The sequence below is a fragment of the Taeniopygia guttata genome, chromosome 3, assembly GCF_048771995.1.
Source record: "Taeniopygia guttata chromosome 3, bTaeGut7.mat, whole genome shotgun sequence".
Classification (NCBI taxonomy): Eukaryota; Metazoa; Chordata; class Aves; order Passeriformes; family Estrildidae; genus Taeniopygia; species Taeniopygia guttata.
In genome coordinates, this window is record NC_133027.1 from 56,081,489 (window position 1) to 56,108,953 (window position 27,465).

The window sequence follows — 27,465 nt, forward strand, 5'->3', positions numbered from 1 at the left end:
TCTAGGCTGAGGAGGCCACAATGCTGTTATTTATTCTCCAGGTGTGACCAGCTTGCCGCCAGCATGGCCAGCAGGGTCCTTGTTAACCCAAATCCCTCAGTATCTGTTATAAATGCAACAGTGGAAGAAGTTTCATTGCATTCAGAATGAGTCCACAGTTCTCTGAAGACTGTGTTGGTGTATCTGCTATCACAAAGCAGATCTATCTCCTGGGGGAGAGCTGGACCTCTTCCAAGAAAGGCTTCAATAACATGGGAAATGGAAGGCAGGATGAGAAATACAACAATTGAGAGCAGACTGCAGAAGATGGATCATCAGACAGAATAAATTCTGCTGGCACCATGGATGTTAATGACTCATCAGGCCCTTTTTTCTTCCTCCAGGCCCAGTTTGAGTAGAATATTGATTGCTTTACAGTAAGTTCTTATTTACTGCAGCCAGATTCAAACACAAAGCTGCATGATAATTTGGAAGTAGAATTAGAAGTTTTATAGAAAAAAAACCCCAACATATTTTACTTAGGCTCCAATTCCATACAGTTAGCCCTTAAACTATTCTGTTTTTAAGGCATAGGCAAGAGCAAAGAAGAGAAAAGAAACAGAAAAAAATGATCAGAAAAAAACACTGACATTTCCGGTACTTCTGTCTTCATGTGTTGTCACAAAAATAAAACAAAACACCATCATTTTGAAAGCCCCAGGGACTGGTGCTGTAACTAGAGGAGCGGGACTGCAGAACTGGCATTGTGTCACACATGTCAGATGGTTGAAAATGCATCAGGCTGAGTGTCTGGCAGCACGTGGCAGTTGTCAAAACCAGGGCAATGTTTGTGTGCCTACAAGCTGTCTTCTCCATTTGCCTTTTTGACTCCTGGAGGGGTGAGCAGAAATTGGAATTCAGAGCAGAGGACTTTAGGCAATGGCTCTGATGCTTCCATTTCCCCCCCTTTATGTGCAGGTAGTGCTGTAAGAGCTGAAGCACATGAAGTATTTGTGCATTTCTGGATGTAAAGTGCCACTGAGAACACATCTCTTGGCAGCATTCACAGTCAGTGTTCATCCTTTTTTTTCTGATGACAGGCCTCTGCATAGTGGAAATAGTCTCAAAACATAATTGATAGAAAAACATATTCTACTGTGTACTACCTTGTACTGCCTGCTGGTCCGGGCATATTTTGTGCACCTGAGAAATGATAGACCATTCGTTTGTTATTTCTGCTTTCTCCCTCCTGAATTTTCAGTGGACTTGGGGCAATTCAGGTCATACAAACAAGAAGTTATGCTTCAGGAATTTCTGAACCTCAACTTCCAACAGAACACATGGGTAAGCTAATAAAAACATGTAAATAAAAGGCTTTAGAAAGGTCAATAAACTGCTTTTATGCAGGGAGTAGTAGAATTTTAACCATAATTATTTTTTTCACCATGAATTATTAACATATGCCATAAAAATGTTATAAACAAAGGACAAACAGGACATTCTGAGAGAATTTCAGAGTTTGATATTTTCACCTAAAACATACTCTCTTTAATGATATAGCCATTAAAATAGGGGTATCCATAAAAGCTGTTAAACATAAGGAATGTTACTCTCTTATGGCTACTTTAAAATCCAAAGAGACTGAATCTTGCCTGTTCCTTATGTGATAATGACTAAATTTATAATTTTACTATTACAAACAAAAAATTAAGCTGACTGCTTATGAAAGTAGTCAGACAAACTGGAGTGTTACCTGAGTGTCCTCTACTGAAACTACTCTTCTAAGATACTGAATGAATATACCTCTGCCAAAAGATTCTTCTTACAAATTTAACTCCTGTCATAAATACTTCTCAAGAAGAAAAAAATGAAATTTTCTTTTCCTGGAAAATAGTTTCAAGGCATATTTTCTGAACCTTAACATCAACAGCAGAAGTCTTGCTTTGCCTTGTTATTTTCTAATAGGCTGAGCAACACAACCATTAGCTTTGCACCGGTACAAAAGTTGTTTCAAAGAGGTCGTAGAGAGGACTTAGTTGTTCTGCAATGTTTCTAGGTTTGCCTGACTCCAGGGAAAAATAATTCCAAGATTAACCTGGAATAAATTAGGAGGGAACTCTCCAGCAGACAAAGGATTCTGATTCCCACAATTAGAATGGGGAATCTTCCCCTGTCCAGGCCCACCCAGGAGCAATCTGCCTTCCCAGGCATGCAGGCTTCTGAACTTCCAGTTAGAAGAAATCCTAACCTGGCCCGAGTAACACACTGAGGAAGAGCAAGAAAGGAAAAGAACAAAGCCTTGACTAATGCTTTCAGCTCCTTTCCTTCTCTAGACTGCAGTTTATATAAATGCCAACAATGACTTTCATTCCTCAGGCTATTGATTTCCCAGCACCCTGCCCTTAAAGCCATCCAGGCAGAGAATCACCCGTGAGAAAAGAGAGAAAAGATAGACTGTAATTGAAGGCAGCCACTTTCATAACCTCTCAGCTGCTACAGACCAGAGCAAACAGCCTCAGTTTGATATTGGATTTTAGAGGATAGCAGCAGCTATGAGGATTGCAGGTGTGGCTATTTGCTGAGGCCATTAGTCCCCATGGGGTTCAACCTTAAATTTGTGATCACCTTACAGACCATCCCTGAGGTACATCACAGCACTCAGACTGCAAAAAGGTGAGAAAAGGCTTTTGACACAAGTCATCCCAGCCTTCTTCCTAGCTCAGCTGCCTGCACAGTGAGGTCTCCAGTGAGGGATTTGAAATAATAGCACCAATTAAAGCCGTAGCCCTCATCTGAATGACAGCCCACAAACCCAGTCAAAGGTGCAGGCAACAAAATCCCTCAGCCATTAGCCACAGTCCTAGTGGTGGTCAAACCCTACTAAATGCATTAAAAACTTCTGGGCTTTGTGAGAATTTCTTTATAACCTTCACAGAAACCATGATTTGGCACAAAATCTCCTCAGAAGGAAATTTAAAACCCTTGCTCCTGAAGATAATAAGACACTTCTCACCCATTGGATCCTGAAACCATGGTGAGGGCTGCCTCCTCCAGAGCTGAGTGGGTGAGGGACAGCCCTGGCTAAAAGGTGCTAAAGCCAAGTACCTTTAGCATTTGCAGAAATCATACCCATAAATTGATTTCCCATGGAGCCTACACAAAACAATACCCCTGAAAGCAAAGAAAAGGGTGAATGATGCTTTAAGTTCTGCCCAGGCTGTCACTGAGGTTCTGCTCACTCCTAGGGTTAGGGTTGGCAGACAGAATAGCAGAGGGCTGCAAAGTGATGTAAGAAGAAAGCCGGGGTTGATGACAGCCAAAGGCTTTGCCCCTTGTGAAGGACAAGACCTGCTTCCTGAATTTAGGAAGATGCTCAGACCAATTTTCATCAGATCTGGAGAAGCTGGAGCAGGCACATGAATGTGTTAGCCTAGGCTTTTCTGTTGCTTGGTTTTGTGGAAGGTGTCTGGACATTGTAGTGGAGCTATTACCAGTGGTGGCATTAGGCTTAGAGTAGAAGGTGGATAAAATTTCCAGAGGAGAGGTGGGGTCTGCTTCTTCTGTGGGATAAAATGAATGATGGAGAGATCTGGCAAAGTTTAGTGCCTGAACACTAGTTGTACAAAAATTCCAAAACTTATACTTTGACACTTTGTACTGACTCCGGTGCTTTAGAATAATTTGAGCAGATGTGTGTATCGAGCAGAAAAATAACACATCTGTGTTCTGCGCAGGCTGAACATGACGTGGATGTAATTAAAACGCTGCACCTGCTGCTTAAGTGATTGTATCAATCTGATAGGAGCAACCTTAGAGCAGTTAACAGAGGTGCCCAAGGCACAGGATTTCTAAAGGTGATGACAGCTCTGCTCTGATCCAAGTGGGTGGGGAGGAGAAGGTGGCCAAGTGCAGGGCAAACATCCATGGCCTCCTGTGGGGAAGGGGGAGACGTTGCTTTCCAGGAGGGTTTCATGGCACAAGGAGTGTAGGGGCTGTCTAAACTGCTGCTCTCCAAAGCAGGGTGTGTACATGTTAATGCCCCCCATGAGGGGGCAGAAAGAAAATAATTTCTGTGCATTAATTAATTTAATTTTAAAATTTAAAAAAACCCCAAATTTACCTTTATCTTATCCTAGTTTTATTTCTATTGTTGCGATATTAGTACAGTCCTACACTTATTTATAAATAAATAAATAAATAAATACTGGGGGGAGGTGCTCAAAATTCTTTTACTGCCCAAGCAAAATAGTTTTGGCATCACTGGTCTAATTTCCCATGAACAAATGCTAGGGGAGGGAGGGCCTAAAATTCCTGCTTCTCACTTAACTTCAGCCATGCACTAGCAGCTTACTTGAGACAGAAACCCAAATTTTTATTTAGGTCCCAGATTGTTGCTTTGGCTACAGATACCACTCTACTTCTTGTTAAATGTTCTCTGTTCTACTGCATGTGGAAATTTACAAAAGACTTAAAAAGAGAGCATAATTTTCTATCCCCTTTGGTTTCCCCGTGTTGCTTCCCTGCTTTTTTGGTGCAGCCACAGGTGGGAACTACTGGCTGGCTGCTCAGTTCTCAATCATATAAACAGCCCTGACACCAAACATAAAATGTGATGTCATGGTCAGCATTTGTTATTTTACAACAAACATTACAGGAATAGGTTTGTGACCTGCTGCTGACAAATTCATGATACCCATTACTGGCATTGCACTGGGCCACTATTTCCATGATTTACACCTTCTGAAAGATCTGCACCAAGTGCTGCAGAGAGCCAAGGGACTTTATGTCTTTATGACAGAAACAGAGGGAAGAAAACAACAAAAAACACATGTGAAAAATAAAAAGACATTTGGGAAAAATTATATCTAACACTGGAGATTAAAAATTGACAAATGTATCATAGCGGGAAGCAGGGCTTTTTTGTGGTGGATGTATTTACCCTGACTGCAGCCACTGGAGTTGCAGCAGGGAAAGCCCTGCTGGGACCCATGAACCATGGTCAGAGACTTTGCAAATGCACAGAGACAGAGTAAAACCAACCAACTTGGCTTTTTTTGTACAGATAACCATGGCCGTAGGGCTGCATAATGAAATGCTTCTTGCAGCGTTGCAGCATTTTGTCTTGCCAGCTCTTTCACCACTGCTAGCAATTTCTACATCTTTTCCTGCAGAGATGTTGCAGGAATTAAATCAGCTGTCTGTTGTGGCATTCACATTCTCTGGACAGAGAGACATAATTCTGTCTCTCAGGAGAGGCACAGAGAGAAGAAAAGAAAACAATCTTTGTCTCTGCTACTTTCTTTTCCCCATGTGGACTTTGGTATGGAGATTGTTCACCTGAAGTGATTGCTTGATTGGATTCTGGTGAAGGTTGTTTGGGTTCAATGACCAATTGGATCCAGCTGTGTCTCAGATGCTCAGCAGAGTTAAGGGTTTGTTAATTGATAGGTAAGTAAGAAGTATGCATGTAGAATAGGATAGTCTCTCTTTAAATAGCATATTAATGTAATATAGTATAGTTTTAACAAAGCTATCCTTCAACCTTCTGATCTGGAGCCAGACATCATCATTTCTTCCCAGGTGGGGCTGCCGTTTTTACTATAGTCTGTGGTGTGTCAGTCTGTGTCAGTAAATCCCTACAATTGAGAATAACTATCTACAGTCATCTCTTTTTTCTCTTCCATGCACATCAGCCCAATATCTAAGTCTGCAAAATACATCTTACTCTGTTTTTGGTGCAAGGCCTTTACATTTTTGCTCTTCAGCAGGAAGAAAATACAAGCACAATTCCAGCAACTTCAGTGAAACTAAGCCAGCTATGACTAGTTAATGAGCTGGCTATGCATTTTTGTACTCCACGTTGCATTCCTCATCTCACAACTGCTGCTGCCATGCAAGCACCTCATTTATAATTTTGTTATTAGATTAATCTCTACAAGGAATCATTCTCATTCTCCCTTTCCCAGCAGATGAAATGCAGACAAACTGCAGTACCTGATTTATAAATCTTATTCTCTCTATGGAGCCAGAAAGCGGTAGTCACACGTATGAATCTCAAGACAATTCCTGCCTAGAAAAATTAAATTAAAGCTTTTCAGCTGAAGATGCTTACAGTACAGAAATAGACTGTTCCTAGTCAGCAGGATTAAAGGAAAGAAAGGCTCAGCAAGAATGAAGTTGCACTGCAGAGTTATCTCTATCTAGGCAGCAGACTGTAATTCCCATAAACTAAAGAGAAAATTCTCTTCTCATCACTGCTTTTCAGGTCAAAGACCCATTTTTTAATTCCCTTATCTTTTTCTTTTCCTTAATTCCCTCCCTGTATTCTGTTTTGTGCTTTATTTGAGAATCAAAGAACAGTAAGGTGTAGAAAAACAGAGTCAATGATTTTATGGTACATTTAGTTGTTTATTCAATAGCATATTTTGCAAGTGCAAACTTAACAGAGAGGGAGAAATGCCCCTTAACAATATTACCAATTGCAAGCCATGCTCTGAAAGGGTGTTATTTTCTCTTAGTCTCTTAAAAGCAACACATGAGCTGTTTCTGACTAAACTGGTTGTCCTGTAGACCTCACTAGCTTCTCCTTGCTCTCTTTGATTCCTTCCTTGACCTAGCCCTTCCTTTGTGCACTCAGCTGGTGGAAATTTACCTGTCACTGGCAGTTACAAAAGTCAAGTTCAGCTTTGAGGCAAATAAATGATGGGATCCAGCTCATTGCATGGCCATGTGAGCACTGGTACCAGCTAGAGGGACACCACAACAATGTGGGGCCAGTGGCAGGCTGAAAGGTGACTGAGGAAAGATGAAACCACCTCTTTTGACACCAGCCCACTCCTAAATCAGCTTTCAGGGATGACAGAGCAGAACCTTGAGCCAAGCAATGTGAATGCAGTCATGAAGCTCCCCTGTCGAAGCACAGCTTGTCCAGAGTTGTTTCCTATTGCATGTTGTAACACGTGTCTGAGCTATCACAGGCAGTCAATTGTCCTGAATGTGGTAAGAGAATAAACCATTGTTAATGAAACACTGAAATTGTAAAAAAGAAGTGCCATTCTAGTCTTTGAATCAAAGTCTCAAGATGAGGAAAATTTAAAAATGAGGAGTAAAATCCTGCATCTCTTACAGCCGAAGGAGGTACCAAGGCAGAGTCACATTTACACCCTTGAAGAAGTGGTGTGAACATGGACAATGTAGGGTATGAAACTCGTGGCTTTTCAAAAATCCACTGAGATTAACCAGAAAATGTATAAGATGAAATTTTTTATCCTGAAGTCATAAGAGGAAATTCTGGCAAACCAGACTGTCACTGTCTCTCTTCTCATTGCAGAGCAACCATATGACACGGTATGTTGTCCCCTGGTAGTGAGACACAGCACCCTCCATCACACTGCAGGGGATCTGCAAGACTTCCTGCATTTTTGTTAGAATTATAATTTTTGCTGTTGATATAATTATTTTTTACCACTACTGTTGCTTTTACTGTGATGATGCTGTATTTTTAACATCTCAGTTCTCAATAAGTAACTAAATAGTATCTTTGCCAATTTCTGAATTTCACTAGCATTGTTCAAAAGAATAAATACAGGAAATGTTCAGTTTCTATTTTTCCATGATAAAAAACAATCTTAAGAAATTGTATACATACCTTCAAGAATATACCCCTGGTAAGGTTATCCAAGCACAGAAAAATGCAGGTAAATTCTCATGCCTTTCCTGTACTGAGCATGTGATGTAACCATAATTTTGATGGAAAAAGTGTTGCAGAATACCTACAGTAAATATATACTCAAAAAGTATTTCCACTCCTTTGTTTTATCCCCAATACATATGCATGTGAACAAATATCAAAATATAGAAGATATTAATTACAATATATGCACATCTCTATGCAGAAGGTAGGATAAATATACATGAACACTCTGAGCATAAATTATTTTATGCATATTTTCTAAATTCTTGCTCAGTTGTAAATCTATTTATCCACATGCCTTGATATCCAAATAAATTATTCAATTAAAATACCACTGGTTTGTCAAGCTGGCACATTTTTCAACTAAATGAATAGCAGAGTTTTCAGTCTCAGCCTTATTAAGCTATTTAGGGATGGTACCTAGCACCAAGGAAAAACAAAAAAGGAGAAAATGATCCAAGCAGCCTGCAAGGCTGACTACTTCTGAGTGTCTTTGGCTACAGCCCAGGGTACCATGACACAACCTCCTAACCCAGCTCTAGAGCAGCTGAGCTGGGGCTGCCTCTGTGCCTGACTCCTTTGAGAAGCTGGCAGAGCAAGTCTTTTTCCTTGCACAGCTTTCCATCATGTGGATGAAGATGTCCTTTAAGTTTATGCCATTCCATTTTTTGTCATGACATGATTTTGCACATCTGTCTTTCCTGTGGGAGGTGTCAGGGCAGCCTGGGAGTTGCTGTGGCCCTGGGAGTTGGGGTGAGCAGTGCCCACAGGGACAGGGGAGCCCATGGGGACTGCCACTCTTATGTACCCGTATGCCAGGTATCAGGAGCCACGTTCATTGCATGCCCTTGGGAAAGCAAGAGAAGACTGGTTTTGCTGACACTGGTGTTCTGTGCAACTAGAAGAAATGAAAATAGAAAAGCAAAATATTACTGTAATAGCAGGAGAAAACATAACCATATTTTATACTAATGAATGCTGGCTGGGAAACCCCTTTGCATTTACCAGCAGTTTTTAAACATGTCAGATACAGTATTTCTGTATACTGCCTGAACTTATGCATTTCTGCACAATTTTTACACAGTGCCTGTAATGAAATTTTGATAAGGTTATCTGGGACTTTCTATGCATAATCGTAGTGGTGATTGACTCACAGCTTCTGGGAGTCTAGGAAAAATATATAAATGGCAGTTTTTGTAGCTCTTCATTTAAGCACAATTACAGACATCTCTGTATGTTTGTATCAGTAGGGCTGAAAATGAATGCAAAAAAGACTTTATTCTTATGCTAGATCTTGCCACTATAAAGACATCACACACTTGTTTTACAATGAAAAGCAGGTCTACATGGCATATTTGTACATTAAGTTCTGAGCAAAAAGCCTGTTTGATAGAGCTTTGCACATAGCTGCTGTAAATTCTGTTTTATCCTTGCTAATTTTGTCTCTGCTTTTGACTGAATAATAAGTCCCCATTGAGTATCTGAATCGTTAAATGCTGGCAGAACTTGTTGAGTGGAATACCTACCAGTGTTGTCCATGCTGCCAAAGTGAAAAGCAATTCCTTTATGCTGTACAGCTCAAATCCAGTCAAAGCCTCTTCTCCAAAGCCTTTCTGAGGCCAGTTACAGGTATTTGTCAAGCTCAAGCTAATGAAATTTAAAAAGGCCACATTGTTAAGAAGATGCAAATTTGGGCAAAGGTCAGAGAGGTCTGGTCCTATCCCTCACTAGCACACATCTCAGGGCAGAAAGAGATGTGTCCTTTGGGCTGTCCATGGGGAGGCAAGACTGCTTTCTAAGCAAGTCTTCCCTTCTCTGCTCTGTGCAATTCACAGAGAGCCTGATGCCAGCCCAGCTGCAAGCAATGGGCAAACCCACAGCCTTTCCCCTTCCACACATGAGTTTTTCTTGGTCAGCAGCCTTGATCAGGGAGCTCTGCAGTGTCAGCCTAGGGTCAGATTTAGTGCCTTTTAACCAGCAGAGAAAATCTGGCTTCAGCTTTTTTTTTTTTTTTGCCCTATTTAATTCATCACTGACTTGTCAAGAGCAGCTGCTATTTACTGGTGGAGAACATGCTGGCATTGGTCAGGCAAGGCAGAACAGATTCAGAAAGAGAAAGAAACACAGGAGACAGGCAGCATAGGTGGAAGAGTAAAGGTTAGGACCATAAGGAGGAAGATATGAAGGAAGTTAATGTGATGTTTAACTGTAACATTATTGATTGGCTGTGCTCATTCAGGAAGACATACTGCTATTAAAAGATTTCTAGTGTTTAGAGGTGTCTCCTGCGGAGATTTATTCTTTCTTTCCTCAACAGGCATTGTGAATATCCTCTTTTCCATGTACAAAACCTGAAGGCTTCTGTTTATCTTGTGCTTACTATGCTGACACAAAGCCTTTTGAGCTGTAGTCTTCTCAGGAAGAGTCATCAACACCTTCAGTGTTGTGTCTGCAGAGGGGTAGCCTGAAATAAGAAGCAGCAGCAGGAGTGGTACCCACAAGTCTTCTGTAAGGTGTCTGCTGGGTCCCACTTCATAGGCTGATGAGTTTTTGAAACAAGGCTTCATTGTACTGTGCTTCTGGGGTGTCCACAAACACAAGAGTGGCAAAGGCTTTACACCAAGTGGGAGAATTTGGGCTGCACCCCAAGTTCATCCCAGAGGCCACAGCAGCCTGCAGATGCCTGTGCTGAGCTGGTGGCTCCAGAGACTGGGAGAAACTGTCCTACCCACTAGGGCCCTGTGAACTTCCTGTGTTTCAAGTGCAATAGACAACTTTTTGCAGTTTTCCTAATCTCTATTCATATGTGTACATTTATAGGAAAAAATACATTCAAGAAAATAGGTTACACAAAACTACCCTGCCATTCTTCAGGGCTCAGCTGTTTTTTTTGCTCGACACCTGGCAATAAGAGCTACCTTATCAGCAGGGGTGCTACACTGTGCAAAAATTGACATTTTATGTCTCAGCCTAAGCCTGAGTTGATACATTTCTGCACTGGGCTCATCCTGCCTCAGCAGGACTGCAGCACTCTCCAGGACTGCATTTCTGGAGCAGTGACTGGGCAGCTGGGGTGTACGTGGCTTTTCTTCATGGAGCCGTGCAAGACTGGGTTACAAAGTGCAGGAATGTAAGTGCCACCATTAATTCAGAAGCAGCAATACCTGTACTAGCCAGTTTTTTTCCATCATTGCCTATGACTTCAGATAAATTCAGTTTTGAATTCCCATGAATGGCTCAAACTGGGAGATTAGGTGGAACAGGCCCACTCAAAACTACAATTTACCCATTTAATGCATGGAAAATACATGAGGTAACATACTGCTCCAAAACCAGGGTTTTGGATGGCTGTAATCAGCCTGAGCACCAAAGTACTCAAGTAAAGCCAGTCTGTCATTGCACCTATGGTTTTCCCAGCACCCTTAATTCCATTTATTAAGTGCTTATCTGAAAAGGAAATGGAATAAATCTATCAGTGACAGTCTTAAATTACCTCCCACTGTGTTCTGAGTGAGTGCTGGATGCTGTTTCCTGGTGAAGGAGGTTGTGCAAACTGGCACATTGCCTCTCTTGAAGGAGTCTGGCTGTGGAGCACCCAGAAGGCCAGCTCCTCACCAACCCACCCCATAGCCCCAGCACCCAGGCTGCTTCCTCTTGAGCAAGCTGCTTTCCAGGAAATAAAATCAGTATAAATGAAGTGCACTAGAGAGAATTGCTTGCTTACTGTACAGGACTCTGGTAGGACGTGCCCCTTTGACACTGAAAGGTGTGACTGCAGGTGCTGTAGTTACACCTAAGTTAGTGCTAAATGGGGCAGCTCAAAGACTGGTGTCACTGAAGCACCTGTTCACCTGGGCTCACTGCCTGGGGGCTGGAAATCACATTCACTTGCAGATTTGGCTGACAGGGCTGCAGTACAAGTGTTTCATGCCTGGCTCAAACCTCCTTTACATCCTGGATTCTCAACACTTTGCTCTTTCCCTTGTATCACCTCCCCTCTAGTGCTGGCTCTGTCTTAGTTTTTATGAGTCAAATGGTCAGGAATTCAGAGACAGTGAGGCCAGAAAGGCTACTACAGATATCTACTTTGATCCTCTATAATAGACAGACCACAGGATTGCTCTGATTCAGTCTTTGCTACACTCAGGCTTTTAGAAAAATCTATTATGAGCCAAATGCATCATGAACTAGCAAATTGAACAGAGTGTGTGTGTGTGTGTGTGCACTGACCAGCTGGTGTCTGTGCTAGACACCATGGCATACAGTCACAGCTGCCCTCCTCTGAGCAAGGACACGACTCAGCACAGTGCTCTGTCCCATTGCTGGGTGTCAGGACACTTATGGACTTGTCACATCTTTGAGATGTCTACTTTCCCACTGCCTCATCCCAGTAACACTGGTTGTAAATGGGAAAATATGCTAAAGGTATTTTAAATATGCCTGAGTGGGAAAGGAAGAGGAAAAACAAGGGGTGGAACTGAAAGGTGCATAGACTTTGCTATCCCTAGGAAAGCATGTAAAAAAATACCCTGTATTTGGCCAGCTCAATTTTCCTTCTTTTGTATTTGTTTTTCAGTATGGAGACTAACTATCATATCTCTCTTCCCCGTGTTTAAAAAGCAAACAGCTCCCTGGCCAGCATACATCTGAATAAACTAAATAGGTTAGATCCCTTGTTCTCTTCCTCAAGAGACACATTTTTCACTCCCTCAGTAACTTCTGTAGTCCCTTCCTGAATCTTCTCCAGTTCCATCAACATCTTCCTTGAATTTATAGGCATCAGATGAGACAAAAATTTCAGCAACAGCCTTCCTGTGGGTATGACACAAACCTCTCTGCTCTTTTTGCATCGTACTGCTTTAATCAGGTTTTAGGAAGGATTAGAGCAAGTGGTTTTGCCATCATCATTCTGAAGCTCATGTTCAGCAGGTGATGTGCCAGGACCTCCAGCCTCCACTGCAGCCCTCCCCAGAGCTCAGCTTGCAGTCTGTGTAGACATATTTCCATCACAGGCCACACTCAAATGTATATTTTATACTTGTATCTAATTTACTGACAGGTTCATATTGCTCTGTATCAGAGACCTGTTTTCTTCATAATTGATTAGTGCACCTTTTATTTCTTTTAACATTTGCAGATGGCTGCATTTCTCCAGGTTGTTACTGAAGAGTTTTAAATGGCATAATGTTAAAAATTTATCTCTGTGGGAATCACTAGAAATGTAACCATGAAAACAAAAGTCCCCATTACATTTTGAGATGTACCAGCAAATTTTTAATTCACTCTACCTCTTAATCAAAATGCCATGCTGTGCCACATCATACACCCTTCAGAGTCTGTTACAACCTCAGCTGGATTTCACAATCAATCTCTTAGTATTATCAACAGGTAACAAGCTACTTTTTCATAATTACACTTTGTTCAGCATTAAATATATCATTTTTTTAAAAAATTTTATTAGTTGACTCTCGGATCAGCTATAAAGTATTTTACCTGGATTCATTTCAGGCTATTGAACTTATAACTGCATGGGCACTTTTATTTTCAGGGAAGATTGACAAGATATAGCTGATTATCTGGGTTTTTTTCCATAGGTGCAGCAATAGATTTTATCCAAGATATAATGTGACCTTGGCTGGATTGGTGTGTGGAGACACCTGCCTTTTTGTCATCTGGGAAGCTGCTGTGTTTGGTCCACTGCACTAGTCCTTTGCTTTTCCTGGGCTGAAAACTTTAAAAACCAAACATTTTGATCTCTGAGGTCAGACAAGGGGGAAAGGAATGGAGCAAACCTCAGGCTTGATATCAGGAGAGCAGGAGAAGAGTATGCAGGGAGTTTGTGATGCTGCAGAGAGAATAGCTGAGGGCCCCACACTGGCAGCATCACTTTTGGGGTCCCTGTGAAGGACCCAAATTCCTTCCATCATGCTCATCACTGTTACTTCCCTGAGCTACTCTTCTCTGTCCTTCCAACCTTTTTGTGGAGGTGTAAAAGTCCTGTGTGTATCTCTACAGTGCTCCTTTTTGTGCCACTTTAGTTCTTCATTAGCCAGTGCTGGAAGGGATAGAAATTATGGCCCTTCATTTCTTACTCTGGTTCTAGAAAAGACATTAACTCTACTTAAGAGTTCAAGTTCTACTGAGGTTTCCTGAAAAAACAAACTTTTTCTACCTGATGGTCATGGATAGAGGCTGTTGCCTGACTGAGATTTGCAACAACAACAATGTTCTTCTATTTTTACCTTTTGTTTCCTCAAAAGGGATTTGACATACAGCACAATTGCGGGGGAGGGTGGGGTGTGGGGCTCCTAGCTAGAGCCTGAGGCCAAGCGCAATAGTTTTGGTGAAGCTGTGAGCCTGTATTCATTTTCATTAACAGAGTGTGGAGTAGAGCTGAAGCTGGTATGAATCAGAACAGCTGCTGTGTGTCTTCAATGGACCTGTCCCTGGTGACATCTCTTGTGTCTCATCATGACTGAAATTAAGGACATGCTATACAAACAGATATGGGTGTGATTATTTTTTCTGATGAATCCAAAATAAATGGAGAAGGGGGTTGGTCCTTTATATAGAATGAATCAAATAAAGTAGCTGAGATAACAAATGTGCCCTTTAGCCCTTCACAGCCATGTAGAAAGTAAACTCAGCTCTTTCATTAAAACGATTTGGCAGTAGAACTGGATTTGTTGGGTCCTTGTAGTCATGCCTAAGACCTTGTCCCAGTTTCTTCCTTTCCCTTTCTACCTGCTCCTTTAGTAGCTGCCTGAATAGTTGTACAACAAAGACAGGGCTGAAAATCAGACACATTTTTTTTCTAAATAAAGTAGCAATTTAAGATCCCCTATGTGAATAAATAATCCATATGTTGCCTGAATATTTTATGACATGAATTCCAAAAACCAACTTAAAAAGCTTTCTCTGTTGTTTAGGAACTGGGTCAGAAAACTCGCTCAGGCAATTTTTAATGAGCTAGGCAGCCTCCCAGCTCTGGGTTACTGGTTCAAGCATGAATCAGGTTAGCAGGCAGCAGAATTTGTCACTGCAGCTGAAGGAGGCAGACACACTCCTCACCCCAGACACCCACGTTGCCATGGGCAATAGTGGCATGATGAGCACAAAGGCACAGGGAAAAATGGGAAAATGGTCTAGGATATGAGAACTGCTGAATCTCCTTTCACTCAACACCTGCCCTTTAACCTGTGCCCCAGCTTGGATGTTGTCCTCCTGTGTCCTTAGTTTCTTCCAGCACTTTCTCCCCTGTCTCCAGCTGTAAAGGGACCATTAACCTCAGCTGGCTCACAGATAATGAAATAACTGCTTTTGTCAAGGGAGACCTTAACACACATAAATGGATATCAGTTGGCAAAAGCTGAAAATATCATTTTTTCTGGAACTGTGAATCTTCACTGTTAACAAAATTACCAGGTGTGATGCTGTCTTGACCAGCACAGGCAGCCTATTTTTGACACTTTATCATTGCTCTGTAGATCTTGTGTAGACTAACTGTGCCCATGTTTTTCAGTGTTTTTTCTCAATAATTTTACTATGATTGATCCTTTAATGATTTTTTCTTCCTTTCTTTACCATGCTTACTCTGTCCTTTTAATTTGCCAGCTTTTCCTTCCTAATTTTCACAATTCCTAGGAATTAGGGCTGCTAATTTCTTTCACCAAATCTGGCTATAGCAACTCTTGCTGTCATTCCAGGCTATCCCATCAAACTACTCAAGCACTTCTGTTTCCTTCCCAGCTTTCAGACATAGAATGGAACCAGTCCCATTGGTTATCATTCTACAATTCACCCCCAATGTTTTGATTGATAAATATCTCAGATACCTAATCTTAATATTTGCAGGCTGGGTCCTGCAGCCCTCATGTCCCACATGGGTGCAGTCAAAGGACCATGGAAAGGACATGGAGATATGAGGAGCTACCCAAGGCACAGCTCTTTAGCAGCTTCTTAGCACCCCAGCTTCCCTGGCTGGCTTCCCATCTCAATTTTATCCTCCTTTTTTTCTGGGAAGTTGGGTTCTGGCAAAGGCTGCAGTATGCAGGGATCTGTTGCAATATGGAGTCTGTGGACTGGGCAATATTTGGGTCACACTGCTATGATAAGCTTTTTCCTATTTCTTCTATATTCCAGGCATGTAGGTGTCCTGGTAAAAGCAGAAGGGGAGCTCAGGTACTGCATGGGACTCTGTAATCAAACAAGTGGCCTGCACAGGCTGTGAGTCCTCCTTAATTGCTTCCTCCAGCTCTGACCCTGCTCTGGCAATGAGGAAAGCACTGCCAAAGGGTCAGACAGGAACATCTTTTTATTATGGATGATTGGTAAGTATGTAAAAGATATCTTTCACAAGTTACAAGAAAACAATTAAGAATTAAGTTGCAAATGCAAAATGACATTTCTTTTGTGTGTTCCACAAAATGATAAAAACTCTATTGAATCACTTACGCTGCTTCACCAGTATGACTCATAGAAGAGCCTTAAGCAAAAAAGATGGAGCAGAAAGAAGGGAATCATGGAAATGCATTTGATTAGATCTGTACTTTTTGGTATTTTTAGAAATATCTGCAAATACATACAAACTGGCTTTTAGTGCTGTGCCTTATGCTATCTGACTGAGACACTAATTTTACAGAGTCCTAAAAAAATCAATAGTAAAACTTTCAGACTGTGCTAGACAGGAAGGCTATCTGCTCATAAATCTCATTGTCCAGTTGTCTAGCTGCTGGGAATGAGAAGATCACCAAACAAACATTTTCTGTCAGGTTTAAATACTTGGCTGTATTTGTGGAGCTAAGAACATGGAACCAGTTAGCATGGTGGGACAACCAGTAAAGAACTTTTTTTTCCCAGGATGGTAAAAAAAGTAAGGTGTCTTTCAGACATGACAGCCAGAGGAGTTGCTGCCTCTGGGGGCTAACCCAGTCATTAGAAATCACACTCTTCATACACATTTCAGTGGAAACTGTGATTATGCCCTAAATATCCAAACACAGCATTTTTCCTATGCTGAAAGGAGGCTGTGAATTACACTGGAAAAACATTCTAAAAAGAAAACTACTAATTGCAAATAGGATAGAAATAAGAACAAAGAATAACTGGTAGTTTATTTTACTTCTTTCTTCTGTCATATGGAGAGCAAAACAGAGGTATTTACTGAAAAAATTAGTTTCTGAACACTGCAAATAATGCCAAAATATGCATTCCTCATGCAGTGACCTGTTTGCATTAAGAAATATGAGTGTTAGCTAGGGTGAAATAGGAAATGTCCTCTCACTCCCAGCTAAACCAGAGTCAGATATTTAGGATCTTTTGGTGCACCTGAAAAAAGAAAAGCCAAGGTTAGGGTTGGGTGAATTACTCAGAAAATGCCATTTCTGGAGGGAGGAAGGAAGGAAGGGAGGAAGTCCTGAGGAGACAAGCCTTAAGGACTCTAAACATAAAGGCAGAGGAAGGCTGTGAAACCTTGACTCCACTTACTTTAGGGAACTTGTTAAACTAAATAAGCTATACACCCAGAAGAACAAAATGTTATTTGGACAGGGTCTGGGTATAAACAGATTATTTCTGAAGCTCAACAAGGAACATATTTGACTGATCTCTCCTTGTGAGGGCCCTTTGGCATCAAACTTAGTGTTATTAAAACTTAGGGGAAAATAAGTTATAATAGTTTATTTAGAGATGCAGAAGATGGTTAGTAACAATCAAAAGGCTGTTTGAAGAGACTTGTAAATAATACAAGACTGAAGGAAACTGGCAAGGCCACTGAACCACAGATCTCAGAAATTGCATCAGGTGATCCTTTTCTTAAGTGCGTTGTTTCAAGCCTGATTATGTTCAGGACTAATAGATATATTGATCATTCCCTATCAGGCAATTTAAATTATGGACTACCTTTACACAGATGACCTACATTTGATTTTTATCTTTGTCACAGTTTGACATGTATTTGACATGCATTTTGAAGTATATGTCATTAACATTATGATGTGTTGATGATACATGCTGAAAAATGCTGTGAGGGAAAGAAACTTCCCAGAGAGTAATTACCCACAAACAGTCCTTTGGCGATTTCTCAGGGATATGTGGTGCAACAGAGTACATTGGACTAGTCTTGTATCAATTATTTAGTTCACATCTGCCTTTCTAACAGACAGAAATATATTTTTAGGCAGTAAGAATTAGTATCTCAGGTAAGTATTTAATGATAAGAAAGTTGCTTTCCTCCGGTCCATAATACTCTGTAATACTTAGTTACACAAATGAGCAACTCATGAAACACCATGACTCAGAGGTGGACATATCTCACTGCATTTTGGGTTGCCTGCCTTGCTTTTACTTTGAGAGGTTTTTCTTCAGCTTTCAGCAAACTTGAAATTTCTGTTCCCAGAAAAGACCTTGCAATCTGATAAGTACAAGCAATTTGTTCCAGCAGTGATCAGACTAAACGCAGGCATGTTTTGTTCTTTATGTTTCAACAATGGAGGCTCTGTGGAAGGGCATGGCTCCCTGCCACCCAGGAAAGAAAGGACAGAGCGAGCCCAGTGCCAGTGCAGCCGTGTGGGTGAATGGCGCTTTCCGGGCACTCGCTGTGCCACACATCCATACCTGCTGCACCACTGAATCCAGAAATGGGACCTGCTGCTGCTCTGCAGGGCAACTCCTGGGTTTTTAACAAATAGAAGTGTCATAGGAGGAAACTGCATTGACTTCCTGGTAGCAAAATTTTTGTTTAAGGAACTACAGGTGATGTCTGTGAAATTGTCTGACGCTGCCATTGTCACCACTGCTTCCAGTTGCTCTGCAGTGCCTCAAAGGAGGACAGCAGGCTTCAAAACAGGAAGGTATCTACACTGATTACATTTACAGCCAAAGCTGGGGGAGATTAGTCCTGAAGACACTTCTGTGACCTTTCTTCACAGATAATTTTTAGCAAGTGTTTGCAGGAGAAAAAGACTTTCCTTTTGGAGGAGAAGGATGGCTCCAGCCATGTAAACTCAGGGGAGCTTTTTTTTTTCCTTCTTTCTTTTTTTTTTTCTTTTTTTGGTGGAGATATTTTGAAAGGAGACAAAGAAAAAGTTAACTGACCCCAAAGTTTCTTTGTAACATTTTGAGACTGAAACATGAAAAATCGAATGTCAAAACATTTAGACTGAAACACCAAAAAGCAATCACACTGAGACACAGTCTATTAAGTCTGTTCTCCAACTTTCCACCTCTCTACTTGTCAGTTTTCTCACTTGCCTCAACCCAGGTGTATTCTTGCCTCATAGAGCAAGAAAGAAGGACGAAACAGTAATAAGAGGTCAGATTGGGGTGAAAAGAAATGGAGAAAAAGGAAAGATGAAGAGGAGGAAGAAAAAATGGGCAGGAATTTGGCATGTGTGTCCTACATCCTCTGAACTTAGATCTCCCCTTCTCCAAGGTGTATAGTTACACAAGGATCTTCCTGGGCCTTAAGGTGTAGGCCCTGATGCTACTGTGCAGTGCCCACCTCAAAATATTCAAGTGCCATCTTTAACAGCAATTTGAGTTTATCCCTCGTTACTGTGCAGGAATTCAGAGCAGCACTTCTCAGCTTGGATACTTAGATGCTTTGACCTAGATTCAAGGCAATTGTTATAGATGGCTGGTTCCTATCTGTATATTCTTGTGACAACACCATCCTCCAGCTTTAGTAACCCCCTTCATGGCTGTATCATGTTGGTATCTCATATCCAGAAGTAACAAATGCACACAGGTCTTGGTTAATGATAACATGCAGTGAAAACGTATTGTCAGCTTAAAATGTCTGTAGCTGAATAGTAGGAGGGACATTTAGGTACTAGGGAATGACTGTTCTGTCAATGCTTTGGGGGTGAGATATCTTAAAATAGACACAAGTAGCTTAAAATACCATATGGCATCTTACAGTGTTATGCTCTACTGTATTAAAATTCCTCCACCTGAGAATGAGCATTTTTCTCTTCTTTATTTGCTATTCCTCTTCCAATCTGAGGATTTTACAATTTCCCTTTCTTTTTTCTCCTTTGTATTCCCTCTATCCTCGAGTACCAGCAGTAGAAGACAATGAGGAGGTGCCCTTTCAAAATCTCCTTACCAGAACCAAGAGCAACAGCAAACTTAAAGGTTAACAAGCAGCAGATGCAGAGAAGAAGGCAGATGGAGAATGTATGTAGCAGGAAGCAAATCCAAAAGATCTCCTCAGAGATCATGAACATACAGAAACCTATTAAACTTTCACAGAAAACACCAAAACCCAACAACAACGACAAAACCAAAAAAAAAACCCCAAACATAAAAAAAATCCACTACCGACAACAAAACAAGCCAAACAAAAAAAAAAAAAAAAAAACCCAAAAACCAAACACATACAAAAAACCCCAACAACAACAGAAAAACACACAACATCAAAAAAAAAAAAAAAAAAACAACCAAAAAAAAGAAATCCCAATGAATAATATGTCTGTGCCAAGGAAATAAGGACTCTGGATTAGCCATGCAAAAGCTGTGTGATCCATTGAGGTTTCCAGTATTTCACAATAAATATTGCATTAATTAGCAGTTGTACTCATTAGAAAATGAAAGCAGAACTTGTGCCTAAACCCCCATGCTGCTAATCAGCAACGATTCATAGTGAACTCCCCTCTTTTCTGATGCAGAATTGTACACTGAAGATCAAATCAAACATTGATTGAGAATGTGAAATGTAAGAAACTCCAACATCTATGAAAGAGGCTCTCTTGCCTCACAACCCATCATTGCTGCAATGAGACAGAAATTTTAAACTGTATCATGATATACATTGCTTCACCTCCGGGGTGCCAGGGGTGTTGCAATCTAGCCACAAATGATGAACAGGGGACTCCCTTGGCTTTGAAGTCTGTCACTGGTGTCACACCTTTACTCCTGCTCCAACCATTCTAGTTTAGGATTTTGTCATGAAAGATCAGAGTTAAAGACAGCTTTGCATGAAAGCCTGCATGGATTTCATCTGAGTGAGAGGTATAAAACTGCTTATCATTTCACGGTCTTTGAAGATGGGCAGGCTCTATTGTTTTGCTTTTTTGCCCCTTTATGGCCATTATGCATGTCATAGATTTTAAAATACAGTCAGACTACATCTGACAGAGTAAAAAATAATTTTGACATAAATGGGAATTTTTTCCCTTGAATCAGTGCTATAGGATTGGCCTGACTAGGATCTGTGGGATTCCAGATAACACACTTATCTATCCTGCCTTCTTGACAGCTCTTTATACCATTTTCTCTTTCTGAAGGATCAGCAGTTTAACTTAGTAGGAATGGGACTGGATTCTGCGAGACGAGCATAAGCCAAAGGGTATCAAAAAGAAACTAACCCAAACCCAAATCACAAATGAAAGAACCTGAATTCAAAAGCAATTTCTATATCATCCAAACCAGTCACAAGTACAACGCTTCTCTGGGATATTCTAAAACAGTGTACCTCTCTGTGGAAAAGTTATATATCCCTCTTGACCAAAGCCTGTCATTCCTAGGCTTCAAATTGTGAACTCAGATAGCTGCAAAGTTTTCTTATTGAATTCAAAAGGAGTATAACATTACACAGATTTCAGCTTCTGCTCTGACAGTACCTTAAGAAACATTTTTAGGATTAAATATTACATAAGAAAATTATCCCTGTACCTGTCAGTGTAACACCATCCATGAGTGACATGCTGCTGACTTCTTTCCCAGAGGGAAGCAAACAGCCTATTTATTTAGAGATCTGTTATATGACTCAGTCAATAAGTCCTCTGTCTTGTTCTCTTGACTACTTATTAGTTCTAATTAGAAATAAAAGCCTAGAAGATCAAACTGGCTTTGCTCAGTTAGTTTATTGATTACAATATTTACGACAACAATCAATAAAGACATAAATTCCTTTCATTTCTAGAGACCAAAAGCACTTCATTGCTCCTAAGGGCCGCTGCTCCTTATAGCTATTCCATACTCCAGACTCAGAGAACTCTATTCCAATATGCTAAATATCCTCCACTTCCTATTACTGGGAGTAATTAAAGGTTGGAGTAGCCCAAATGATGGTAAAATCAGTGTGCCATGTGTGGCAAGGACAAAAAAGCAGCACCTTACAGCATCTCCTGACTCACTGTGGTGCAGCATGGACTTAGCCCAGTGAGGGATGGGATCACCTCCTGGTCCCTGCACTCTGGCTGGCTGAGGGAGCAGCTGGGTCACATCTGTGTCCTGCCTGGGGCACTGGGATGTTTTGGGCAACTCACTCCAGGGCTCAGATTTGTCAGTGGCTGATATTTGAGTGGTGCTGATAGAACATTCCCCACTTTTGCCTCCCAGTCAACCTACTGGTCTCAGTTCAGTGAAAGTTTGACATAAATAAAAGAAATAATCCAGGATCCTGCCCCACACTGACAATGTTTAGTCTAAGTGTGAGAGAATGGGTTTCCTTCTGTACATATCCAGGGAATTCAGAGAAAGTAGGACTGGATTACTGAAGGCCCTGTTAAAGACTGTGTGAAAGACAAGTGTGAAAAATACACAACATGGTAATGTCAATCTCCTAATTCAAACAAAATGTTCAGCCAGATTCATGTAATACTGACAAGTCAGGAATTTAGCAGGGAAGAGGAAGTGCATCTATGATTCTGTCCCTTTTAACTACTTTATCCAACTAAAAATAACATTAATGATGTGGTTGTTTTGTTTTGAAAGCCTGACTATCAGGAGAAGATTTCAACTTCAAGTAGTCTGGAAATAGCATATTCAGAACCAGGAGTGATGGAAGAAGAGTTCTATACATGAAGCCCCATATATTACTGGATTAGAGTTTGCTTAAATGAGAGAAATGAAATTTTATGCATTTTAAGTAAATTGTCTTAGCTTTTAATGTTAGCCACCTAAAATATTAGAAAGGACATCTGTCACATGGTCTATTCAGATTACCATTATCAACAAATAGTCTATTGGTATTGTAACATCTGCCTTTGGTGACCAAAAACATATTTTTAAATAGTGTTTAAAATTAAAAACCCGAAGCCATTCTACTCTCAGTGTAGATTCTGCACTTCACAGGAAATTATACCTATTCAGACATCAGGTAGAGCAGGAAGTACATATATATTCTAGTGAGTAACTATAACAGCAAGTAGGACAAAAAAAGCCCTAAGCCAGAAATAAGTTTTCAGGACAACAAATTAGTCTGCTGTGTGTTTGAGGCCTTGAAAAATGAGCAATGCAGATGGACATCCCCAGTTCTGGTGTTTTTTGTTTTGTTTTTTTTTTTTTACCAGGACCACTTTAGCTGGTCTAAAAACAAGGAGCTGCAAGATAAAAGACACAAATCATAGATTTACCAAAATGTAGGCCTAAACTACCAAGCCTTCTTCTTTCATCAGAGATATAAATTCCTTCCCAGTGATAAAATTTCATGAATCTGGACAGAGAGAGTAATATTGAAATAAGATAGTCTAGCTTGATGCACCTTTGTTAAAAGGAAACCCCACAGTGTTTTCCATATTGACTACTCCTTCACTGTAAGAAACTAGAAAAGAAGGGATTAAACTACATCTGTTTATATGAGCACAATTTTAACCATGTTATTACTAAATCTATGCAAAATCTGAAGTATCTGCAGAAGCTCATGTAATTTCATCTAATCTTGTCCTAAGTTTGTCAGATAGCTTTCAACGATGCACGTATGGGAAAACCACATTTGCCCTTTTTGTTCTTCTGCAAAATATGTTCACTTGCAAAGTACAAAGAAGTGTTCTGGGAGCAGGAGGTTTCAAGGGAAAAATATGCTGCTGCTTCCTCCCAGTTTCTTCTGGCACAGACATGACTTGGGCTACACACACCTGTATCCTCTGTTTAGAAGCTTTGCCAAATGCACTTGCTGATCTACTGCTGCAAGACCTGCTGGAAGAATCTTGGTGGCAACGGGCAAATGGTGGCATCAGCCCTCCTTTTTATTCAAACTGACCAGATGCTGCAACACAGGGCATTTAGATAGCCATTGTGTATGGGGCTGGCAAAGAGAGAACATGAAATGAAGTGTCCTTTAAAAAGCCACCAAGCAGACCCGCTCTTTTCCTTCATTTCTCAAAGAGGAACCAGTGCCCTTCACCTGCCCAAACATTTTCTGATGGTGGTGGGAGTTTGGCTGGCTGATCTTCTCTACATGGAGAGGGGAAGGATTCCTATGTATGTGCTGGGTGGGCCTGTGGAAGTGCAGAGCAGAACTAAGGGGGAGCACTTCCAGATCTTCAAGAGCCCCTTCTGTTGCCAAGGCCTTGAGGTCATCAATCCCTTTGGTGTGCATGGGACATGTGCACGTCTGCCCACCTGGTGATGGGACAGGTGACTTCGCTAGCCACGCTCACATCCCTCAGCTACATCAGCCCTCCCTGTCTGGGGCAGGAGGGAAATAGGAGATGAAAGCCAGAGACCTGTGGGTGAAGGACCTTCAGGGGCCATGTAGGTGGTCCTGGTGCCACCAAAGGCTCTGAGAAAATTGAGAAAATTGTTGTTGCAAATAACTGGCCTTCTGAGATGGTTTATGGTGTCTGATTTTTTGAACATTTACATGAAAAGACAAGGGAAGGGAAGGAAAACAAGGGAAAGAATTTTAATGTCAAGGCTTTTTGACAACACAGATGACATGAGGCCTTGCTTAGTGTTAAGCTCAGGATAAAGAAAATTATTGGTTGTTTGAGTTTTCCTGCTAGAAGGACCAGAACCTTGCAGTGCACAGGGAGCCCTCCCCCACCTGCTGGCTTGGCAGGATAGGGAACAACAACATCATAACAGCATAAATACACTTCTGAAAAGGCTCTTCATTAAAAAAGAAAAAAAAAAAGAAAAAAAAAAAAGAAAAAGGGATTGTATATTTCATCCACATGACACCAACATATTCATGTGTGTCATATCATATGACACATACTTGGAATATTTACATGACTGATGAGCATTATAAAGCAGGCTTTGACAGGAAAATGTATTTCAAGGGCTGGATTTTTTTGACATAGAGTTCTTCTGTGCTAGAGATAATTAGTGCTGCCTGCTTTCCCCTTGTTCACAGTAGAATTTTTCCCATATTACAAAGATTAGTCAGAGCTTATAAAACCCTGTTCAGTTAAATCTAACTAGTAAAGAATGGTAGACCACATGTCAAATAGGAGGCGAAGAGAAAATCAAAATAAAAGCTGATTCTTTTAAATAATCACTTCAAAATCAATTCTGCATTTTGTTTTCAGTATGAAATAGTTCGTAATGAATATTGATTTTGATGACTACTTTTACTACTAGGAACCGTATTAAATGTTTACCTCTTAATAGGGAAGAGCAAACCAGCTTGGAAAAAAATGTATTTGCCACTCCAAGAATTCTCTGAATCTCTTCTCATTTATAGGATTAATCCTGACTGCATCCAGCCTGAGAGTCTGAATTTCAGCATCCATGGAATCTTCTGGTTTAGTCCTCATATAAACTAGATCCGCACCTCTTCTTGCATGGTGGCCTTTTCACTAGGAGTGTCCTATGCTACAAGAAATGTCGATCTACTCTCTGTCATCTTCAGGAAGTGATAAGTGTGTAAATATGTTTTTAGAGACTGAGATGGGATAGTTCCAGTTTCAATTGCAGTAGTGATGGAGGCATCCCTCCTTCAGAATTATTTTTTCTCCATTGCAGTGTTGTGCAGTGTCTCAAAGGCAGAAGAGTTCAAATGTCTCCTCCTATCATTACTTTTTCAATGCAATCACTCACAAATTATCATCTTAGATTTTCTGGCTTGTTTCCTTCTGTGGAGACTGGAGGGGCCTGCTTTGGGTTGTTCTGCAAACCCCAAAGAGACTGGGACAGAAGACAGGTGTGTGTCATGAACATTTCTGCAGGTCCAGCTGGGAGCAGGTGCTGCTAGCAAAAACTCTGTGGCAGAAATCAGCAGCAAGATGGGAAATCCAGTGAGAAGGAAAAAATATGCTATTTCTTAGTAACTTTAAATAAAATTGACTTAATGTATATTTAACTTTTATGAGTATGAGCACCAGTGTAATTTGCCTGCAACACCATTAAAACACATAGTTAGTACTTATTAATCCATCCATCTGTCTTTATGGTGGTACATCATTGTATGTCATGGAGCAGTACCCTTTACTCTGAGAAAACAGAGTTTATATGAATCTATATCATACTGACAGGAAGATATTTGGGAAGATATTTGCGGTTTTTTAAATCAGACTTGATTCTCCATATTTTATAAACTTGTAAATTGAACATGAGAAATGCGTTCCTTATAACATGGTTAGGCTATTTTTTTTTTTTTTTAATGAACAGCCAGCAGTATCTGCTCACAGCTGAAGTGTCTCATTAGCATTTTATGTATTTACAGCTATTTTCAATTTCTATTACAGGATCTTCTTCCAACTACATGCTACACAATGTCTTTTTGAAAGAAAAACCAGGGTCTACTACTGAAGTTGGCATCAGCCCAGACTGTTCTTTCTCCTTTCGATGCACGATTGTTCCAACTTCATGAATTTCAGTGGTGGATCCTTACATCTATGAGTAGGACAATCAAGTAAATGAAGCCAGGTCCAGCCTGCAAACAAGGGAAATAACTCATGCTCGCTCTTCCCCAGGTAGGGCGCATCCCCAGCCCAAATGCAAGTCTCCAAGCTCTTCCTTCTTCAGAGGGGAGCAAATGAACACATCACCCATGTACACATTTATCTGAGCATCTCCTGACTCTTTAAAGCAGACTGAATTAAAATCCTGCCTTAGGTCAATAATAACCACAGTAATTTTTAATTTTTCAGGATTGCTTCTGCTTTTAAAGCAAACTGTACTGTAACAGGGAATTGTGGAGTCACAGGACAGTTGGGCTGGAAGGGACCGCAGGAGGTCTTTGGCCCATGTTCTCTGAGCAATCTTTACCCATGCATGACTGTCCTCATGGTGAAAACTGTTTTCAGCCTATGCCCATTTTCTCTCAAGCTTTTTAAACCTCATCACGCAGATTGTCTCCAGCTTGAGCAGAAGATCCATGTTCCTGAATGCCTTCTGCATTTCTACCAAATCCAAATCAAGGATGTGGCAGGAATACCTATTGTTACATTTTCTTCTGATATGAACCAAGGTGCAGCATGGCAGCTGGAGGCTGGATCATGCCCAGTTCTTTGTCCACCACAGGTAAGGAATAAGGTTGATCAGGCTGGGTGCCTCAGTATATGTGCACTCACCCTTTGGACTCTTAGGAGTCCACCAGTGTAGACATAGGTCCTGAAAAGCCAGTCTATGTTGGTGCCTGAGTGGGAGAGATATTTCAGAGCAATGCTGCACCCTTATTGAAAACTGGTAGGTCTACTTCTGGAGAGATACCAAGTCCATTCACCAGGCACATATTGTTTCTTTCCTGGGGACTCACAGTAAAATGCTGGTAGACACAAGCCTCATATATTGTCAACTCGTCCTTGTCAGGTGAGAAAATAAATGAATTAAACAGAATAAAATCTGACTTGACCCAGGCACAAGGGTTAACAGTCTTGGCAAACATGCAGCAAGCATCGGTCACATAAAAGGTAGAAGAACTGTAGACCTAAATCACTTCTGAAGTGAGACACCTAATTCATCAGCAACATGAGCCATAACTTCAGGAGAAGGGAAGAGCACCATCTACTGAATGGCAAAGGCAGTTATTGCTTTTCTAACTCTTTCATGGGATCACTGGACAGGATCTTTGAGACCATTGAGCTCAACCATTAACCCAGCACTGCCAAGCCCACCATGTC